The following is a 21,523-nucleotide window of genomic DNA, read 5'->3' on the forward strand; positions in this document are numbered from 1 at the left end:
TATTAATGCACTCCTGGATGGATGGGCACTCGGGTCGCTTCCACGTCTTTGCGATTGTGAATTGTGCCCTAACTGTAACCCTAACCCTTACCCAGCCCGTCTCCTCTGCCCCTGCCTGACGCACTCCTCCCCGGCCAGGCCCGTCACTGTCCTGGGCCCCCGCCTGACCGGCTCCTCCCCGCCCGGCCTGTCACCGTCCTCTGCCCCTGCCTGACATGCTCCTTCCCGCCCGGCCTCTCACCGTCCTCGGCCCCTGCCTGACCGGCTCCTCCGTCGCCTGGGCCTTCCAAGGGCTTGGTGTGGACGCTGCTTCCAGGAAGCCCTCCAGAAACCCGGCAGCAGGGTGGCCGCAGCAGTCTCCAGCAGCCGTCCCTAAGTCGCGTGAGTGCGGGGGACGTGCCCCCGCTGTGCCCCCGCGGGGGCCCAGCCTGGTGTCTTCCCTGAGGCCCTGCGGCTGCCGGCTGCCGCTCCCCGCAAGGGGAGAGCCGCGGAGGTGGGGACCGCCTCCTCATGGGGACGTACACGCAGCTCTCCACGTCGGATTCCGGGGCTCTCTGTCCTGCCCGAAGGCCCAGCTGGCCTGCGGGTCCTTAGAGTGGCAAAAACATCCGAAAACTGAGACTGAGGGTCCGGTGGGTGTCTGCACTTTTGTGCTGGGCACCCCAGGGAGGCCCGGGGGCTGGCTGGACAACGTGGTCTGCTGGGCGGGGGGGTTGGAGGAGCAACTGATGCCCTTTGCACTTTGGGTAGCAAGAGTCTGAGGTGTCTCTGAGCCCTGTGCCATGTCGGGGGGGGGGCGGGGGGGGCGGGGGGGAGGAGGAGGAGGAGGAGGAGGAGGTGGGAAGGGCCGGGGCCTGCAGTCCTGTTCCCGGGGTGGCACGGCAAGTGGCTTCTTGCACAGGCTGCTTGGCCTGGGCTCCCCGCACCTGGGCCTTTGGAGGACTGGCCCTGTGCTTGCCAACACTTCCTGCAGGGACCCAGAGCTGGGAGGTTGCATCTCTCAGCCCTGGGTCGGGCAGAGCCCCAGCGGGCCATGCCCACCACCTCTCTCAGCACCGGTCCCCCAGAAGGCTCCTTTGGGACCAGGATTCTCTTGCGGTGACTCTTTAAGGTCTGGCCCCTGGATGGAGGGGCACCAGGAGTAGAGGAGCAGGAAGGGGAAGGGGGTGGCCATGCGAGGGGACACTTTGAGGCCAAGTCCCAGCTTCAGCCTGATCCTCCTGGGAACCCCGCTCTGAGACAAGGAGCCGGGCTTCGCATTCCCACAGCAGCCAGTCGTGGGCTGAGGACACCTGGGGCGTTGGGAACTCCCTGGCTTCTCCTTGGTTTAACATCTAGAGCTGCTTGGGAATCGCGCCGCCACACACACCCGAGTGCAGGTGTCTTCCGCACAGACTGCGGGCCTCGCTCTTCTGAAGGCCGCTAGCTCGCCACCCACCCACGGGTGAACCTGGTCAGGGTGCTTTCTCTAAGGGGCAGACTCTTTTCCGGGCGGGCTACCGGTGTCTCTGTTTGCTCGTTTCTTTCTTCCATTTCGGGAAAGTCTTCCTTGCTGGGTGTGGAAATCTCCTATGCCTTCCCTCGCCTATTCTGTCAGCTTTCAAATTCTCTTTCAGTTGCCACCCTCACAGATGGATTAGGAAACTCTTTCCGGTGCACTCATTAGTGAAATGACCTCAATGAAGCTGGAATCCAATATCTAATGGCCGATTTTTAGCGAGTCCACACGCCAGGGTGGTTGGGGGGCAATGCAGCCCCGGCCAGGCCCAGGCCCCTTGGACTGGGCCACAGGAGGACACAGAGGAGGGTCCCGGCCCCCACGAAGCGGTGCCGGCAGTTCTCCACGGGGTTGGGCGTTTTCCAGAGGTAGGAGATGGAGGGGACTGATTTCTTCAGCGCCCCCCAAACCACGCCACCCCACCCCACCCATGGGACACATCCCCAGAGAGAGACGCCCCATACACTGGCTGTGCCCCAGCCCTGGCCCGGGGGAATAGGCGGCAGCCCACCCACAGGGCGAGGGGGGGGCGCAGCTGAAAGGGGTTGTGGGGGAGGGCGGCCCCTGGCTGGGGTCAAAGGGCGAGCGCCCCGCGCGTGCGCAGTCAGCGGCAGCGACGCGCCGGGGGTGGGCAGCGGGTAGGTGAAGGAGGCCGGGCGAGGAGACGAGGGGGGCTGGGAGGGCTCCACCTTGGCGAGTCCAGCCGTGGAGGCGTATCTTGTGTGAGTGAGTGTGAGTGTGTGTGTGTGTGTATAGAGAGACAGCCCCCCGCCCCGCCCCGCCCCGCCCCGCCCATCACCCCCGTCCCTGGGAGCCCGCGGGACCCGGCCGGCGAACTCAACAGGCCCGGCCCGCCGCGGGGCCTGGGGCGGGAGGCGGCGGCGGCCGCCGTCTAGGGCCACACCACCCTGAACGCCCCCGATCTCGTCTGGTCTCGGAAGCTAAGCAGGGTCGGGCCTGGCTAGTGCTTGGATGGGAGACCGCCTGGGAATACCGGGTGCCACAGGCTGCTTCTTTTTTTTTTTTTTTTGCCTCTTGTTCTGTCCCCTTTCTGGGAGCGCGGCGGCGGCCCGGGGTGGGGGTGACCCCAACCCTCAGCGCCCGCCGCGGTGCCTGGAGCCCCAGCCCGCACCGTGGGGCCTCCTCTTGTCCCAAGCCGCGACACCGCCGCCACGCGGCAGCATGCGTGGCATCTGGACTGTCAGGTCTCAGACCAAAGGTCTGCTCTGTGGGAACCGACACGCTGGAGGAAACCTTGAGAGTCTGAGAGGGGAGGGAGTTCCAGAAGAAGGCCAGGATGTCATTTTGAGGGAGTATGTGACCAGAACTCGTCCCGTTGCTTTTGGGGTACTATGGGCTACACGCAGGAATCTTTGGTGGTGGCACCTGATGTTGGGGGATCCGGAGTCACACCCAGACCTGCTCCACAGGCCTCCTTTTACTTTTCTCTTCGGATTCATTATTTTTAAAAAGTGTCTCTTACCTCTATTATTGCATTTCCTTTCCTCTCTCTTTTCAAGCAGATGATGGGAGTACAAGTATTCAGGTGACATGTGTTGCCCGTGCCCCCCTCCCCCCTGTGTTCTTATTCATATACCTCTCATGTTGTTCCAGCGTATTGTGGGGGTACCAATGTTAAGGTCGGGTACGTTGCCCTCTCCAAGCCTCCCCCCTCGGGTCAGAGCTTCAAGTGCGCCCATCCCCCAGTCGGTGCGCACCCACCCCATGCCTAATGGATGTGATTGCCCCTCCCCTCCCCCCACCCGCCCGACACCCACCCGATGAAGGTGATTCCTCTCTGTCCACTTAGGTGTCCATCCGTTCCTACCAGTTTGCTGGTGAGCGCGCTCACGTGGTGCTCGTGTGTCCATTCTTGGGATACTTGGCCTACTGGAACGGGTTCCAGCTCTGGCCAGGAGAACACGAGAGGTGCCCTCTCACCGCTGCTCCTCACAGCCGAATGGCACTCCGTGGTGTCCACGCGCCACATTTTATTAATGCACTCCTGGATGGATGGGCACTCGGGTCGCTTCCACGTCTTTGCGATTGTGAATTGTGCCCTAACTGTAACCCTAACCCTTACCCAGCCCGTCTCCTCTGCCCCTGCCTGACGCACTCCTCCCCGGCCAGGCCCGTCACTGTCCTGGGCCCCCGCCTGACCGGCTCCTCCCCGCCCGGCCTGTCACCGTCCTCTGCCCCTGCCTGACATGCTCCTTCCCGCCCGGCCTCTCACCGTCCTCGGCCCCTGCCTGACCGGCTCCTCCGTCGCCTGGGCCTTCCAAGGGCTTGGTGTGGACGCTGCTTCCAGGAAGCCCTCCAGAAACCCGGCAGCAGGGTGGCCGCAGCAGTCTCCAGCAGCCGTCCCTAAGTCGCGTGAGTGCGGGGGACGTGCCCCCGCTGTGCCCCCGCGGGGGCCCAGCCTGGTGTCTTCCCTGAGGCCCTGCGGCTGCCGGCTGCCGCTCCCCGCAAGGGGAGAGCCGCGGAGGTGGGGACCGCCTCCTCATGGGGACGTACACGCAGCTCTCCACGTCGGATTCCGGGGCTCTCTGTCCTGCCCGAAGGCCCAGCTGGCCTGCGGGTCCTTAGAGTGGCAAAAACATCCGAAAACTGAGACTGAGGGTCCGGTGGGTGTCTGCACTTTTGTGCTGGGCACCCCAGGGAGGCCCGGGGGCTGGCTGGACAACGTGGTCTGCTGGGCGGGGGGGTTGGAGGAGCAACTGATGCCCTTTGCACTTTGGGTAGCAAGAGTCTGAGGTGTCTCTGAGCCCTGTGCCATGTCGGGGGGGGGGGCGGGGGGGGCGGGGGGGAGGAGGAGGAGGAGGAGGAGGAGGTGGGAAGGGCCGGGGCCTGCAGTCCTGTTCCCGGGGTGGCACGGCAAGTGGCTTCTTGCACAGGCTGCTTGGCCTGGGCTCCCCGCACCTGGGCCTTTGGAGGACTGGCCCTGTGCTTGCCAACACTTCCTGCAGGGACCCAGAGCTGGGAGGTTGCATCTCTCAGCCCTGGGTCGGGCAGAGCCCCAGCGGGCCATGCCCACCACCTCTCTCAGCACCGGTCCCCCAGAAGGCTCCTTTGGGACCAGGATTCTCTTGCGGTGACTCTTTAAGGTCTGGCCCCTGGATGGAGGGGCACCAGGAGTAGAGGAGCAGGAAGGGGAAGGGGGTGGCCATGCGAGGGGACACTTTGAGGCCAAGTCCCAGCTTCAGCCTGATCCTCCTGGGAACCCCGCTCTGAGACAAGGAGCCGGGCTTCGCATTCCCACAGCAGCCAGTCGTGGGCTGAGGACACCTGGGGCGTTGGGAACTCCCTGGCTTCTCCTTGGTTTAACATCTAGAGCTGCTTGGGAATCGCGCCGCCACACACACCCGAGTGCAGGTGTCTTCCGCACAGACTGCGGGCCTCGCTCTTCTGAAGGCCGCTAGCTCGCCACCCACCCACGGGTGAACCTGGTCAGGGTGCTTTCTCTAAGGGGCAGACTCTTTTCCGGGCGGGCTACCGGTGTCTCTGTTTGCTCGTTTCTTTCTTCCATTTCGGGAAAGGCTTCCTTGCTGGGTGTGGAAATCTCCTATGCCTTCCCTCGCCTATTCTGTCAGCTTTCAAATTCTCTTTCAGTTGCCACCCTCACAGATGGATTAGGAAACTCTTTCCGGTGCACTCATTAGTGAAATGACCTCAATGAAGCTGGAATCCAATATCTAATGGCCGATTTTTAGCGAGTCCACACGCCAGGGTGGTTGGGGGGCAATGCAGCCCCGGCCAGGCCCAGGCCCCTTGGACTGGGCCACAGGAGGACACAGAGGAGGGTCCCGGCCCCCACGAAGCGGTGCCGGCAGTTCTCCACGGGGTTGGGCGTTTTCCAGAGGTAGGAGATGGAGGGGACTGATTTCTTCAGCGCCCCCCAAACCACGCCACCCCACCCCACCCATGGGACACATCCCCAGAGAGAGACGCCCCATACACTGGCTGTGCCCCAGCCCTGGCCCGGGGGAATAGGCGGCAGCCCACCCACAGGGCGAGGGGGGGGCGCAGCTGAAAGGGGTTGTGGGGGAGGGCGGCCCCTGGCTGGGGTCAAAGGGCGAGCGCCCCGCGCGTGCGCAGTCAGCGGCAGCGACGCGCCGGGGGTGGGCAGCGGGTAGGTGAAGGAGGCCGGGCGAGGAGACGAGGGGGGCTGGGAGGGCTCCACCTTGGCGAGTCCAGCCGTGGAGGCGTATCTTGTGTGAGTGAGTGTGAGTGTGTGTGTGTGTGTATAGAGAGACAGCCCCCCGCCCCGCCCCGCCCCGCCCCGCCCATCACCCCCGTCCCTGGGAGCCCGCGGGACCCGGCCGGCGAACTCAACAGGCCCGGCCCGCCGCGGGGCCTGGGGCGGGAGGCGGCGGCGGCCGCCGTCTAGGGCCACACCACCCTGAACGCCCCCGATCTCGTCTGGTCTCGGAAGCTAAGCAGGGTCGGGCCTGGCTAGTGCTTGGATGGGAGACCGCCTGGGAATACCGGGTGCCACAGGCTGCTTCTTTTTTTTTTTTTTTTGCCTCTTGTTCTGTCCCCTTTCTGGGAGCGCGGCGGCGGCCCGGGGTGGGGGTGACCCCAACCCTCAGCGCCCGCCGCGGTGCCTGGAGCCCCAGCCCGCACCGTGGGGCCTCCTCTTGTCCCAAGCCGCGACACCGCCGCCACGCGGCAGCATGCGTGGCATCTGGACTGTCAGGTCTCAGACCAAAGGTCTGCTCTGTGGGAACCGACACGCTGGAGGAAACCTTGAGAGTCTGAGAGGGGAGGGAGTTCCAGAAGAAGGCCAGGATGTCATTTTGAGGGAGTATGTGACCAGAACTCGTCCCGTTGCTTTTGGGGTACTATGGGCTACACGCAGGAATCTTTGGTGGTGGCACCTGATGTTGGGGGATCCGGAGTCACACCCAGACCTGCTCCACAGGCCTCCTTTTACTTTTCTCTTCGGATTCATTATTTTTAAAAAGTGTCTCTTACCTCTATTATTGCATTTCCTTTCCTCTCTCTTTTCAAGCAGATGATGGGAGTACAAGTATTCAGGTGACATGTGTTGCCCGTGCCCCCCTCCCCCCTGTGTTCTTATTCATATACCTCTCATGTTGTTCCAGCGTATTGTGGGGGTACCAATGTTAAGGTCGGGTACGTTGCCCTCTCCAAGCCTCCCCCCTCGGGTCAGAGCTTCAAGTGCGCCCATCCCCCAGTCGGTGCGCACCCACCCCATGCCTAATGGATGTGATTGCCCCTCCCCTCCCCCCACCCGCCCGACACCCACCCGATGAAGGTGATTCCTCTCTGTCCACTTAGGTGTCCATCCGTTCCTACCAGTTTGCTGGTGAGCGCGCTCACGTGGTGCTCGTGTGTCCATTCTTGGGATACTTGGCCTACTGGAACGGGTTCCAGCTCTGGCCAGGAGAACACGAGAGGTGCCCTCTCACCGCTGCTCCTCACAGCCGAATGGCACTCCGTGGTGTCCACGCGCCACATTTTATTAATGCACTCCTGGATGGATGGGCACTCGGGTCGCTTCCACGTCTTTGCGATTGTGAATTGTGCCCTAACTGTAACCCTAACCCTTACCCAGCCCGTCTCCTCTGCCCCTGCCTGACGCACTCCTCCCCGGCCAGGCCCGTCACTGTCCTGGGCCCCCGCCTGACCGGCTCCTCCCCGCCCGGCCTGTCACCGTCCTCTGCCCCTGCCTGACATGCTCCTTCCCGCCCGGCCTCTCACCGTCCTCGGCCCCTGCCTGACCGGCTCCTCCGTCGCCTGGGCCTTCCAAGGGCTTGGTGTGGACGCTGCTTCCAGGAAGCCCTCCAGAAACCCGGCAGCAGGGTGGCCGCAGCAGTCTCCAGCAGCCGTCCCTAAGTCGCGTGAGTGCGGGGGACGTGCCCCCGCTGTGCCCCCGCGGGGGCCCAGCCTGGTGTCTTCCCTGAGGCCCTGCGGCTGCCGGCTGCCGCTCCCCGCAAGGGGAGAGCCGCGGAGGTGGGGACCGCCTCCTCATGGGGACGTACACGCAGCTCTCCACGTCGGATTCCGGGGCTCTCTGTCCTGCCCGAAGGCCCAGCTGGCCTGCGGGTCCTTAGAGTGGCAAAAACATCCGAAAACTGAGATTGAGGGTCCGGTGGGTGTCTGCACTTTTGTGCTGGGCACCCCAGGGAGGCCCGGGGGCTGGCTGGACAACGTGGTCTGCTGGGCGGGGGGGTTGGAGGAGCAACTGATGCCCTTTGCACTTTGGGTAGCAAGAGTCTGAGGTGTCTCTGAGCCCTGTGCCATGTCGGGAGGGGGCGGGGGGGGCGGGGGGGAGGAGGAGGAGGAGGAGGAGGAGGTGGGAAGGGCCGGGGCCTGCAGTCCTGTTCCCGGGGTGGCACGGCAAGTGGCTTCTTGCACAGGCTTCTTGGCCTGGGCTCCCCGCACCTGGGCCTTTGGAGGACTGGCCCTGTGCTTGCCAACACTTCCTGCAGGGACCCAGAGCTGGGAGGTTGCATCTCTCAGCCCTGGGTCGGGCAGAGCCCCAGCGGGCCATGCCCACCACCTCTCTCAGCACCGGTCCCCCAGAAGGCTCCTTTGGAACCAGGATTCTCTTGCGGTGACTCTTTAAGGTCTGGCCCCTGGATGGAGGGGCACCAGGAGTAGAGGAGCAGGAAGGGGAAGGGGGTGGCCATGCGAGGGGACACTTTGAGGCCAAGTCCCAGCTTCAGCCTGATCCTCCTGGGAACCCCGCTCTGAGACAAGGAGCCGGGCTTCGCATTCCCACAGCAGCCAGTCGTGGGCTGAGGACACCTGGGGCGTTGGGAACTCCCTGGCTTCTCCTTGGTTTAACATCTAGAGCTGCTTGGGAATCGCGCCGCCACACACACCCGAGTGCAGGTGTCTTCCGCACAGACTGCGGGCCTCGCTCTTCTGAAGGCCGCTAGCTCGCCACCCACCCACGGGTGAACCTGGTCAGGGTGCTTTCTCTAAGGGGCAGACTCTTTTCCGGGCGGGCTACCGGTGTCTCTGTTTGCTCGTTTCTTTCTTCCATTTCGGGAAAGGCTTCCTTGCTGGGTGTGGAAATCTCCTATGCCTTCCCTCGCCTATTCTGTCAGCTTTCAAATTCTCTTTCAGTTGCCACCCTCACAGATGGATTAGGAAACTCTTTCCGGTGCACTCATTAGTGAAATGACCTCAATGAAGCTGGAATCCAATATCTAATGGCCGATTTTTAGCGAGTCCACACGCCAGGGTGGTTGGGGGGCAATGCAGCCCCGGCCAGGCCCAGGCCCCTTGGACTGGGCCACAGGAGGACACAGAGGAGGGTCCCGGCCCCCACGAAGCGGTGCCGGCAGTTCTCCACGGGGTTGGGCGTTTTCCAGAGGTAGGAGATGGAGGGGACTGATTTCTTCAGCGCCCCCCAAACCACGCCACCCCACCCCACCCATGGGACACATCCCCAGAGAGAGACGCCCCATACACTGGCTGTGCCCCAGCCCTGGCCCGGGGGAATAGGCGGCAGCCCACCCACAGGGCGAGGGGGGGGCGCAGCTGAAAGGGGTTGTGGGGGAGGGCGGCCCCTGGCTGGGGTCAAAGGGCGAGCGCCCCGCGCGTGCGCAGTCAGCGGCAGCGACGCGCCGGGGGTGGGCAGCGGGTAGGTGAAGGAGGCCGGGCGAGGAGACGAGGGGGGCTGGGAGGGCTCCACCTTGGCGAGTCCAGCCGTGGAGGCGTATCTTGTGTGAGTGAGTGTGAGTGTGTGTGTGTGTGTATAGAGAGACAGCCCCCCGCCCCGCCCCGCCCCGCCCCGCCCATCACCCCCGTCCCTGGGAGCCCGCGGGACCCGGCCGGCGAACTCAACAGGCCCGGCCCGCCGCGGGGCCTGGGGCGGGAGGCGGCGGCGGCCGCCGTCTAGGGCCACACCACCCTGAACGCCCCCGATCTCGTCTGGTCTCGGAAGCTAAGCAGGGTCGGGCCTGGCTAGTGCTTGGATGGGAGACCGCCTGGGAATACCGGGTGCCACAGGCTGCTTCTTTTTTTTTTTTTTTTGCCTCTTGTTCTGTCCCCTTTCTGGGAGCGCGGCGGCGGCCCGGGGTGGGGGTGACCCCAACCCTCAGCGCCCGCCGCGGTGCCTGGAGCCCCAGCCCGCACCGTGGGGCCTCCTCTTGTCCCAAGCCGCGACACCGCCGCCACGCGGCAGCATGCGTGGCATCTGGACTGTCAGGTCTCAGACCAAAGGTCTGCTCTGTGGGAACCGACACGCTGGAGGAAACCTTGAGAGTCTGAGAGGGGAGGGAGTTCCAGAAGAAGGCCAGGATGTCATTTTGAGGGAGTATGTGACCAGAACTCGTCCCGTTGCTTTTGGGGTACTATGGGCTACACGCAGGAATCTTTGGTGGTGGCACCTGATGTTGGGGGATCCGGAGTCACACCCAGACCTGCTCCACAGGCCTCCTTTTACTTTTCTCTTCGGATTCATTATTTTTAAAAAGTGTCTCTTACCTCTATTATTGCATTTCCTTTCCTCTCTCTTTTCAAGCAGATGATGGGAGTACAAGTATTCAGGTGACATGTGTTGCCCGTGCCCCCCTCCCCCCTGTGTTCTTATTCATATACCTCTCATGTTGTTCCAGCGTATTGTGGGGGTACCAATGTTAAGGTCGGGTACGTTGCCCTCTCCAAGCCTCCCCCCTCGGGTCAGAGCTTCAAGTGCGCCCATCCCCCAGTCGGTGCGCACCCACCCCATGCCTAATGGATGTGATTGCCCCTCCCCTCCCCCCACCCGCCCGACACCCACCCGATGAAGGTGATTCCTCTCTGTCCACTTAGGTGTCCATCCGTTCCTACCAGTTTGCTGGTGAGCGCGCTCACGTGGTGCTCGTGTGTCCATTCTTGGGATACTTGGCCTACTGGAACGGGTTCCAGCTCTGGCCAGGAGAACACGAGAGGTGCCCTCTCACCGCTGCTCCTCACAGCCGAATGGCACTCCGTGGTGTCCACGCGCCACATTTTATTAATGCACTCCTGGATGGATGGGCACTCGGGTCGCTTCCACGTCTTTGCGATTGTGAATTGTGCCCTAACTGTAACCCTAACCCTTACCCAGCCCGTCTCCTCTGCCCCTGCCTGACGCACTCCTCCCCGGCCAGGCCCGTCACTGTCCTGGGCCCCCGCCTGACCGGCTCCTCCCCGCCCGGCCTGTCACCGTCCTCTGCCCCTGCCTGACATGCTCCTTCCCGCCCGGCCTCTCACCGTCCTCGGCCCCTGCCTGACCGGCTCCTCCGTCGCCTGGGCCTTCCAAGGGCTTGGTGTGGACGCTGCTTCCAGGAAGCCCTCCAGAAACCCGGCAGCAGGGTGGCCGCAGCAGTCTCCAGCAGCCGTCCCTAAGTCGCGTGAGTGCGGGGGACGTGCCCCCGCTGTGCCCCCGCGGGGGCCCAGCCTGGTGTCTTCCCTGAGGCCCTGCGGCTGCCGGCTGCCGCTCCCCGCAAGGGGAGAGCCGCGGAGGTGGGGACCGCCTCCTCATGGGGACGTACACGCAGCTCTCCACGTCGGATTCCGGGGCTCTCTGTCCTGCCCGAAGGCCCAGCTGGCCTGCGGGTCCTTAGAGTGGCAAAAACATCCGAAAACTGAGACTGAGGGTCCGGTGGGTGTCTGCACTTTTGTGCTGGGCACCCCAGGGAGGCCCGGGGGCTGGCTGGACAACGTGGTCTGCTGGGCGGGGGGGTTGGAGGAGCAACTGATGCCCTTTGCACTTTGGGTAGCAAGAGTCTGAGGTGTCTCTGAGCCCTGTGCCATGTCGGGGGGGGGGCGGGGGGGGCGGGGGGGAGGAGGAGGAGGAGGAGGAGGAGGTGGGAAGGGCCGGGGCCTGCAGTCCTGTTCCCGGGGTGGCACGGCAAGTGGCTTCTTGCACAGGCTGCTTGGCCTGGGCTCCCCGCACCTGGGCCTTTGGAGGACTGGCCCTGTGCTTGCCAACACTTCCTGCAGGGACCCAGAGCTGGGAGGTTGCATCTCTCAGCCCTGGGTCGGGCAGAGCCCCAGCGGGCCATGCCCACCACCTCTCTCAGCACCGGTCCCCCAGAAGGCTCCTTTGGGACCAGGATTCTCTTGCGGTGACTCTTTAAGGTCTGGCCCCTGGATGGAGGGGCACCAGGAGTAGAGGAGCAGGAAGGGGAAGGGGGTGGCCATGCGAGGGGACACTTTGAGGCCAAGTCCCAGCTTCAGCCTGATCCTCCTGGGAACCCCGCTCTGAGACAAGGAGCCGGGCTTCGCATTCCCACAGCAGCCAGTCGTGGGCTGAGGACACCTGGGGCGTTGGGAACTCCCTGGCTTCTCCTTGGTTTAACATCTAGAGCTGCTTGGGAATCGCGCCGCCACACACACCCGAGTGCAGGTGTCTTCCGCACAGACTGCGGGCCTCGCTCTTCTGAAGGCCGCTAGCTCGCCACCCACCCACGGGTGAACCTGGTCAGGGTGCTTTCTCTAAGGGGCAGACTCTTTTCCGGGCGGGCTACCGGTGTCTCTGTTTGCTCGTTTCTTTCTTCCATTTCGGGAAAGTCTTCCTTGCTGGGTGTGGAAATCTCCTATGCCTTCCCTCGCCTATTCTGTCAGCTTTCAAATTCTCTTTCAGTTGCCACCCTCACAGATGGATTAGGAAACTCTTTCCGGTGCACTCATTAGTGAAATGACCTCAATGAAGCTGGAATCCAATATCTAATGGCCGATTTTTAGCGAGTCCACACGCCAGGGTGGTTGGGGGGCAATGCAGCCCCGGCCAGGCCCAGGCCCCTTGGACTGGGCCACAGGAGGACACAGAGGAGGGTCCCGGCCCCCACGAAGCGGTGCCGGCAGTTCTCCACGGGGTTGGGCGTTTTCCAGAGGTAGGAGATGGAGGGGACTGATTTCTTCAGCGCCCCCCAAACCACGCCACCCCACCCCACCCATGGGACACATCCCCAGAGAGAGACGCCCCATACACTGGCTGTGCCCCAGCCCTGGCCCGGGGGAATAGGCGGCAGCCCACCCACAGGGCGAGGGGGGGGCGCAGCTGAAAGGGGTTGTGGGGGAGGGCGGCCCCTGGCTGGGGTCAAAGGGCGAGCGCCCCGCGCGTGCGCAGTCAGCGGCAGCGACGCGCCGGGGGTGGGCAGCGGGTAGGTGAAGGAGGCCGGGCGAGGAGACGAGGGGGGCTGGGAGGGCTCCACCTTGGCGAGTCCAGCCGTGGAGGCGTATCTTGTGTGAGTGAGTGTGAGTGTGTGTGTGTGTGTATAGAGAGACAGCCCCCCGCCCCGCCCCGCCCCGCCCCGCCCATCACCCCCGTCCCTGGGAGCCCGCGGGACCCGGCCGGCGAACTCAACAGGCCCGGCCCGCCGCGGGGCCTGGGGCGGGAGGCGGCGGCGGCCGCCGTCTAGGGCCACACCACCCTGAACGCCCCCGATCTCGTCTGGTCTCGGAAGCTAAGCAGGGTCGGGCCTGGCTAGTGCTTGGATGGGAGACCGCCTGGGAATACCGGGTGCCACAGGCTGCTTCTTTTTTTTTTTTTTTTGCCTCTTGTTCTGTCCCCTTTCTGGGAGCGCGGCGGCGGCCCGGGGTGGGGGTGACCCCAACCCTCAGCGCCCGCCGCGGTGCCTGGAGCCCCAGCCCGCACCGTGGGGCCTCCTCTTGTCCCAAGCCGCGACACCGCCGCCACGCGGCAGCATGCGTGGCATCTGGACTGTCAGGTCTCAGACCAAAGGTCTGCTCTGTGGGAACCGACACGCTGGAGGAAACCTTGAGAGTCTGAGAGGGGAGGGAGTTCCAGAAGAAGGCCAGGATGTCATTTTGAGGGAGTATGTGACCAGAACTCGTCCCGTTGCTTTTGGGGTACTATGGGCTACACGCAGGAATCTTTGGTGGTGGCACCTGATGTTGGGGGATCCGGAGTCACACCCAGACCTGCTCCACAGGCCTCCTTTTACTTTTCTCTTCGGATTCATTATTTTTAAAAAGTGTCTCTTACCTCTATTATTGCATTTCCTTTCCTCTCTCTTTTCAAGCAGATGATGGGAGTACAAGTATTCAGGTGACATGTGTTGCCCGTGCCCCCCTCCCCCCTGTGTTCTTATTCATATACCTCTCATGTTGTTCCAGCGTATTGTGGGGGTACCAATGTTAAGGTCGGGTACGTTGCCCTCTCCAAGCCTCCCCCCTCGGGTCAGAGCTTCAAGTGCGCCCATCCCCCAGTCGGTGCGCACCCACCCCATGCCTAATGGATGTGATTGCCCCTCCCCTCCCCCCACCCGCCCGACACCCACCCGATGAAGGTGATTCCTCTCTGTCCACTTAGGTGTCCATCCGTTCCTACCAGTTTGCTGGTGAGCGCGCTCACGTGGTGCTCGTGTGTCCATTCTTGGGATACTTGGCCTACTGGAACGGGTTCCAGCTCTGGCCAGGAGAACACGAGAGGTGCCCTCTCACCGCTGCTCCTCACAGCCGAATGGCACTCCGTGGTGTCCACGCGCCACATTTTATTAATGCACTCCTGGATGGATGGGCACTCGGGTCGCTTCCACGTCTTTGCGATTGTGAATTGTGCCCTAACTGTAACCCTAACCCTTACCCAGCCCGTCTCCTCTGCCCCTGCCTGACGCACTCCTCCCCGGCCAGGCCCGTCACTGTCCTGGGCCCCCGCCTGACCGGCTCCTCCCCGCCCGGCCTGTCACCGTCCTCTGCCCCTGCCTGACATGCTCCTTCCCGCCCGGCCTCTCACCGTCCTCGGCCCCTGCCTGACCGGCTCCTCCGTCGCCTGGGCCTTCCAAGGGCTTGGTGTGGACGCTGCTTCCAGGAAGCCCTCCAGAAACCCGGCAGCAGGGTGGCCGCAGCAGTCTCCAGCAGCCGTCCCTAAGTCGCGTGAGTGCGGGGGACGTGCCCCCGCTGTGCCCCCGCGGGGGCCCAGCCTGGTGTCTTCCCTGAGGCCCTGCGGCTGCCGGCTGCCGCTCCCCGCAAGGGGAGAGCCGCGGAGGTGGGGACCGCCTCCTCATGGGGACGTACACGCAGCTCTCCACGTCGGATTCCGGGGCTCTCTGTCCTGCCCGAAGGCCCAGCTGGCCTGCGGGTCCTTAGAGTGGCAAAAACATCCGAAAACTGAGACTGAGGGTCCGGTGGGTGTCTGCACTTTTGTGCTGGGCACCCCAGGGAGGCCCGGGGGCTGGCTGGACAACGTGGTCTGCTGGGCGGGGGGGTTGGAGGAGCAACTGATGCCCTTTGCACTTTGGGTAGCAAGAGTCTGAGGTGTCTCTGAGCCCTGTGCCATGTCGGGGGGGGGGGCGGGGGGGGCGGGGGGGAGGAGGAGGAGGAGGAGGAGGAGGTGGGAAGGGCCGGGGCCTGCAGTCCTGTTCCCGGGGTGGCACGGCAAGTGGCTTCTTGCACAGGCTGCTTGGCCTGGGCTCCCCGCACCTGGGCCTTTGGAGGACTGGCCCTGTGCTTGCCAACACTTCCTGCAGGGACCCAGAGCTGGGAGGTTGCATCTCTCAGCCCTGGGTCGGGCAGAGCCCCAGCGGGCCATGCCCACCACCTCTCTCAGCACCGGTCCCCCAGAAGGCTCCTTTGGGACCAGGATTCTCTTGCGGTGACTCTTTAAGGTCTGGCCCCTGGATGGAGGGGCACCAGGAGTAGAGGAGCAGGAAGGGGAAGGGGGTGGCCATGCGAGGGGACACTTTGAGGCCAAGTCCCAGCTTCAGCCTGATCCTCCTGGGAACCCCGCTCTGAGACAAGGAGCCGGGCTTCGCATTCCCACAGCAGCCAGTCGTGGGCTGAGGACACCTGGGGCGTTGGGAACTCCCTGGCTTCTCCTTGGTTTAACATCTAGAGCTGCTTGGGAATCGCGCCGCCACACACACCCGAGTGCAGGTGTCTTCCGCACAGACTGCGGGCCTCGCTCTTCTGAAGGCCGCTAGCTCGCCACCCACCCACGGGTGAACCTGGTCAGGGTGCTTTCTCTAAGGGGCAGACTCTTTTCCGGGCGGGCTACCGGTGTCTCTGTTTGCTCGTTTCTTTCTTCCATTTCGGGAAAGGCTTCCTTGCTGGGTGTGGAAATCTCCTATGCCTTCCCTCGCCTATTCTGTCAGCTTTCAAATTCTCTTTCAGTTGCCACCCTCACAGATGGATTAGGAAACTCTTTCCGGTGCACTCATTAGTGAAATGACCTCAATGAAGCTGGAATCCAATATCTAATGGCCGATTTTTAGCGAGTCCACACGCCAGGGTGGTTGGGGGGCAATGCAGCCCCGGCCAGGCCCAGGCCCCTTGGACTGGGCCACAGGAGGACACAGAGGAGGGTCCCGGCCCCCACGAAGCGGTGCCGGCAGTTCTCCACGGGGTTGGGCGTTTTCCAGAGGTAGGAGATGGAGGGGACTGATTTCTTCAGCGCCCCCCAAACCACGCCACCCCACCCCACCCATGGGACACATCCCCAGAGAGAGACGCCCCATACACTGGCTGTGCCCCAGCCCTGGCCCGGGGGAATAGGCGGCAGCCCACCCACAGGGCGAGGGGGGGGCGCAGCTGAAAGGGGTTGTGGGGGAGGGCGGCCCCTGGCTGGGGTCAAAGGGCGAGCGCCCCGCGCGTGCGCAGTCAGCGGCAGCGACGCGCCGGGGGTGGGCAGCGGGTAGGTGAAGGAGGCCGGGCGAGGAGACGAGGGGGGCTGGGAGGGCTCCACCTTGGCGAGTCCAGCCGTGGAGGCGTATCTTGTGTGAGTGAGTGTGAGTGTGTGTGTGTGTGTATAGAGAGACAGCCCCCCGCCCCGCCCCGCCCCGCCCCGCCCATCACCCCCGTCCCTGGGAGCCCGCGGGACCCGGCCGGCGAACTCAACAGGCCCGGCCCGCCGCGGGGCCTGGGGCGGGAGGCGGCGGCGGCCGCCGTCTAGGGCCACACCACCCTGAACGCCCCCGATCTCGTCTGGTCTCGGAAGCTAAGCAGGGTCGGGCCTGGCTAGTGCTTGGATGGGAGACCGCCTGGGAATACCGGGTGCCACAGGCTGCTTCTTTTTTTTTTTTTTTTGCCTCTTGTTCTGTCCCCTTTCTGGGAGCGCGGCGGCGGCCCGGGGTGGGGGTGACCCCAACCCTCAGCGCCCGCCGCGGTGCCTGGAGCCCCAGCCCGCACCGTGGGGCCTCCTCTTGTCCCAAGCCGCGACACCGCCGCCACGCGGCAGCATGCGTGGCATCTGGACTGTCAGGTCTCAGACCAAAGGTCTGCTCTGTGGGAACCGACACGCTGGAGGAAACCTTGAGAGTCTGAGAGGGGAGGGAGTTCCAGAAGAAGGCCAGGATGTCATTTTGAGGGAGTATGTGACCAGAACTCGTCCCGTTGCTTTTGGGGTACTATGGGCTACACGCAGGAATCTTTGGTGGTGGCACCTGATGTTGGGGGATCCGGAGTCACACCCAGACCTGCTCCACAGGCCTCCTTTTACTTTTCTCTTCGGATTCATTATTTTTAAAAAGTGTCTCTTACCTCTATTATTGCATTTCCTTTCCTCTCTCTTTTCAAGCAGATGATGGGAGTACAAGTATTCAGGTGACATGTGTTGCCCGTGCCCCCCTCCCCCCTGTGTTCTTATTCATATACCTCTCATGTTGTTCCAGCGTATTGTGGGGGTACCAATGTTAAGGTCGGGTACGTTGCCCTCTCCAAGCCTCCCCCCTCGGGTCAGAGCTTCAAGTGCGCCCATCCCCCAGTCGGTGCGCACCCACCCCATGCCTAATGGATGTGATTGCCCCTCCCCTCCCCCCACCCGCCCGACACCCACCCGATGAAGGTGATTCCTCTCTGTCCACTTAGGTGTCCATCCGTTCCTACCAGTTTGCTGGTGAGCGCGCTCACGTGGTGCTCGTGTGTCCATTCTTGGGATACTTGGCCTACTGGAACGGGTTCCAGCTCTGGCCAGGAGAACACGAGAGGTGCCCTCTCACCGCTGCTCCTCACAGCCGAATGGCACTCCGTGGTGTCCACGCGCCACATTTTATTAATGCACTCCTGGATGGATGGGCACTCGGGTCGCTTCCACGTCTTTGCGATTGTGAATTGTGCCCTAACTGTAACCCTAACCCTTACCCAGCCCGTCTCCTCTGCCCCTGCCTGACGCACTCCTCCCCGGCCAGGCCCGTCACTGTCCTGGGCCCCCGCCTGACCGGCTCCTCCCCGCCCGGCCTGTCACCGTCCTCTGCCCCTGCCTGACATGCTCCTTCCCGCCCGGCCTCTCACCGTCCTCGGCCCCTGCCTGACCGGCTCCTCCGTCGCCTGGGCCTTCCAAGGGCTTGGTGTGGACGCTGCTTCCAGGAAGCCCTCCAGAAACCCGGCAGCAGGGTGGCCGCAGCAGTCTCCAGCAGCCGTCCCTAAGTCGCGTGAGTGCGGGGGACGTGCCCCCGCTGTGCCCCCGCGGGGGCCCAGCCTGGTGTCTTCCCTGAGGCCCTGCGGCTGCCGGCTGCCGCTCCCCGCAAGGGGAGAGCCGCGGAGGTGGGGACCGCCTCCTCATGGGGACGTACACGCAGCTCTCCACGTCGGATTCCGGGGCTCTCTGTCCTGCCCGAAGGCCCAGCTGGCCTGCGGGTCCTTAGAGTGGCAAAAACATCCGAAAACTGAGATTGAGGGTCCGGTGGGTGTCTGCACTTTTGTGCTGGGCACCCCAGGGAGGCCCGGGGGCTGGCTGGACAACGTGGTCTGCTGGGCGGGGGGGTTGGAGGAGCAACTGATGCCCTTTGCACTTTGGGTAGCAAGAGTCTGAGGTGTCTCTGAGCCCTGTGCCATGTCGGGAGGGGGCGGGGGGGGCGGGGGGGAGGAGGAGGAGGAGGAGGAGGAGGTGGGAAGGGCCGGGGCCTGCAGTCCTGTTCCCGGGGTGGCACGGCAAGTGGCTTCTTGCACAGGCTTCTTGGCCTGGGCTCCCCGCACCTGGGCCTTTGGAGGACTGGCCCTGTGCTTGCCAACACTTCCTGCAGGGACCCAGAGCTGGGAGGTTGCATCTCTCAGCCCTGGGTCGGGCAGAGCCCCAGCGGGCCATGCCCACCACCTCTCTCAGCACCGGTCCCCCAGAAGGCTCCTTTGGAACCAGGATTCTCTTGCGGTGACTCTTTAAGGTCTGGCCCCTGGATGGAGGGGCACCAGGAGTAGAGGAGCAGGAAGGGGAAGGGGGTGGCCATGCGAGGGGACACTTTGAGGCCAAGTCCCAGCTTCAGCCTGATCCTCCTGGGAACCCCGCTCTGAGACAAGGAGCCGGGCTTCGCATTCCCACAGCAGCCAGTCGTGGGCTGAGGACACCTGGGGCGTTGGGAACTCCCTGGCTTCTCCTTGGTTTAACATCTAGAGCTGCTTGGGAATCGCGCCGCCACACACACCCGAGTGCAGGTGTCTTCCGCACAGACTGCGGGCCTCGCTCTTCTGAAGGCCGCTAGCTCGCCACCCACCCACGGGTGAACCTGGTCAGGGTGCTTTCTCTAAGGGGCAGACTCTTTTCCGGGCGGGCTACCGGTGTCTCTGTTTGCTCGTTTCTTTCTTCCATTTCGGGAAAGGCTTCCTTGCTGGGTGTGGAAATCTCCTATGCCTTCCCTCGCCTATTCTGTCAGCTTTCAAATTCTCTTTCAGTTGCCACCCTCACAGATGGATTAGGAAACTCTTTCCGGTGCACTCATTAGTGAAATGACCTCAATGAAGCTGGAATCCAATATCTAATGGCCGATTTTTAGCGAGTCCACACGCCAGGGTGGTTGGGGGGCAATGCAGCCCCGGCCAGGCCCAGGCCCCTTGGACTGGGCCACAGGAGGACACAGAGGAGGGTCCCGGCCCCCACGAAGCGGTGCCGGCAGTTCTCCACGGGGTTGGGCGTTTTCCAGAGGTAGGAGATGGAGGGGACTGATTTCTTCAGCGCCCCCCAAACCACGCCACCCCACCCCACCCATGGGACACATCCCCAGAGAGAGACGCCCCATACACTGGCTGTGCCCCAGCCCTGGCCCGGGGGAATAGGCGGCAGCCCACCCACAGGGCGAGGGGGGGGCGCAGCTGAAAGGGGTTGTGGGGGAGGGCGGCCCCTGGCTGGGGTCAAAGGGCGAGCGCCCCGCGCGTGCGCAGTCAGCGGCAGCGACGCGCCGGGGGTGGGCAGCGGGTAGGTGAAGGAGGCCGGGCGAGGAGACGAGGGGGGCTGGGAGGGCTCCACCTTGGCGAGTCCAGCCGTGGAGGCGTATCTTGTGTGAGTGAGTGTGAGTGTGTGTGTGTGTGTATAGAGAGACAGCCCCCCGCCCCGCCCCGCCCCGCCCCGCCCATCACCCCCGTCCCTGGGAGCCCGCGGGACCCGGCCGGCGAACTCAACAGGCCCGGCCCGCCGCGGGGCCTGGGGCGGGAGGCGGCGGCGGCCGCCGTCTAGGGCCACACCACCCTGAACGCCCCCGATCTCGTCTGGTCTCGGAAGCTAAGCAGGGTCGGGCCTGGCTAGTGCTTGGATGGGAGACCGCCTGGGAATACCGGGTGCCACAGGCTGCTTCTTTTTTTTTTTTTTTTGCCTCTTGTTCTGTCCCCTTTCTGGGAGCGCGGCGGCGGCCCGGGGTGGGGGTGACCCCAACCCTCAGCGCCCGCCGCGGTGCCTGGAGCCCCAGCCCGCACCGTGGGGCCTCCTCTTGTCCCAAGCCGCGACACCGCCGCCACGCGGCAGCATGCGTGGCATCTGGACTGTCAGGTCTCAGACCAAAGGTCTGCTCTGTGGGAACCGACACGCTGGAGGAAACCTTGAGAGTCTGAGAGGGGAGGGAGTTCCAGAAGAAGGCCAGGATGTCATTTTGAGGGAGTATGTGACCAGAACTCGTCCCGTTGCTTTTGGGGTACTATGGGCTACACGCAGGAATCTTTGGTGGTGGCACCTGATGTTGGGGGATCCGGAGTCACACCCAGACCTGCTCCACAGGCCTCCTTTTACTTTTCTCTTCGGATTCATTATTTTTAAAAAGTGTCTCTTACCTCTATTATTGCATTTCCTTTCCTCTCTCTTTTCAAGCAGATGATGGGAGTACAAGTATTCAGGTGACATGTGTTGCCCGTGCCCCCCTCCCCCCTGTGTTCTTATTCATATACCTCTCATGTTGTTCCAGCGTATTGTGGGGGTACCAATGTTAAGGTCGGGTACGTTGCCCTCTCCAAGCCTCCCCCCTCGGGTCAGAGCTTCAAGTGCGCCCATCCCCCAGTCGGTGCGCACCCACCCCATGCCTAATGGATGTGTATGCCCCTCCCCTCCCCCCACCCGCCCGACACCCACCCGATGAAGGTGATTCCTCTCTGTCCACTTAGGTGTCCATCCGTTCCTACCAGTTTGCTGGTGAGCGCGCTCACGTGGTGCTCGTGTGTCCATTCTTGGGATACTTGGCCTACTGGAACGGGTTCCAGCTCTGGCCAGGAGAACACGAGAGGTGCCCTCTCACCGCTGCTCCTCACAGCCGAATGGCACTCCGTGGTGTCCACGCGCCACATTTTATTAATGCACTCCTGGATGGATGGGCACTCGGGTCGCTTCCACGTCTTTGCGATTGTGAATTGTGCCCTAACTGTAACCCTAACCCTTACCCAGCCCGTCTCCTCTGCCCCTGCCTGACGCACTCCTCCCCGGCCAGGCCCGTCACTGTCCTGGGCCCCCGCCTGACCGGCTCCTCCCCGCCCGGCCTGTCACCGTCCTCTGCCCCTGCCTGACATGCTCCTTCCCGCCCGGCCTCTCACCGTCCTCGGCCCCTGCCTGACCGGCTCCTCCGTCGCCTGGGCCTTCCAAGGGCTTGGTGTGGACGCTGCTTCCAGGAAGCCCTCCAGAAACCCGGCAGCAGGGTGGCCGCAGCAGTCTCCAGCAGCCGTCCCTAAGTCGCGTGAGTGCGGGGGACGTGCCCCCGCTGTGCCCCCGCGGGGGCCCAGCCTGGTGTCTTCCCTGAGGCCCTGCGGCTGCCGGCTGCCGCTCCCCGCAAGGGGAGAGCCGCGGAGGTGGGGACCGCCTCCTCATGGGGACGTACACGCAGCTCTCCACGTCGGATTCCGGGGCTCTCTGTCCTGCCCGAAGGCCCAGCTGGCCTG

The 21,523-nt window shown here is 63.8% G+C and overlaps 6 pseudogenes; all 6 read left to right on the plus strand.

Moving 5' to 3' along the window:
• Window positions 1–2,388: 2,388 nt before the first annotated feature.
• LOC142867244 (uncharacterized) lies at window positions 2,389–2,507 on the plus strand (annotated as a pseudogene).
• Window positions 2,508–5,879: 3,372 nt separating this feature from the next.
• On the plus strand, window positions 5,880–5,998 carry LOC142867245 (uncharacterized; annotated as a pseudogene).
• Window positions 5,999–9,368: 3,370 nt separating this feature from the next.
• Window positions 9,369–9,487, plus strand: LOC142867246 (uncharacterized; annotated as a pseudogene).
• A 3,371-nt stretch (window positions 9,488–12,858) lies between these two features.
• On the plus strand, window positions 12,859–12,977 carry LOC142867247 (uncharacterized; annotated as a pseudogene).
• Window positions 12,978–16,349: 3,372 nt separating this feature from the next.
• Window positions 16,350–16,468, plus strand: LOC142867248 (uncharacterized; annotated as a pseudogene).
• A 3,370-nt stretch (window positions 16,469–19,838) lies between these two features.
• On the plus strand, window positions 19,839–19,957 carry LOC142867249 (uncharacterized; annotated as a pseudogene).
• The last annotated feature ends 1,566 nt before the right edge of the window (window positions 19,958–21,523 follow it).

This window comes from Microcebus murinus, unplaced genomic scaffold (genome assembly GCF_040939455.1).
Source record: "Microcebus murinus isolate Inina unplaced genomic scaffold, M.murinus_Inina_mat1.0 scaf014_hap2_Mmur4.0, whole genome shotgun sequence".
NCBI classification, from domain to species: domain Eukaryota; kingdom Metazoa; phylum Chordata; class Mammalia; order Primates; family Cheirogaleidae; genus Microcebus; species Microcebus murinus.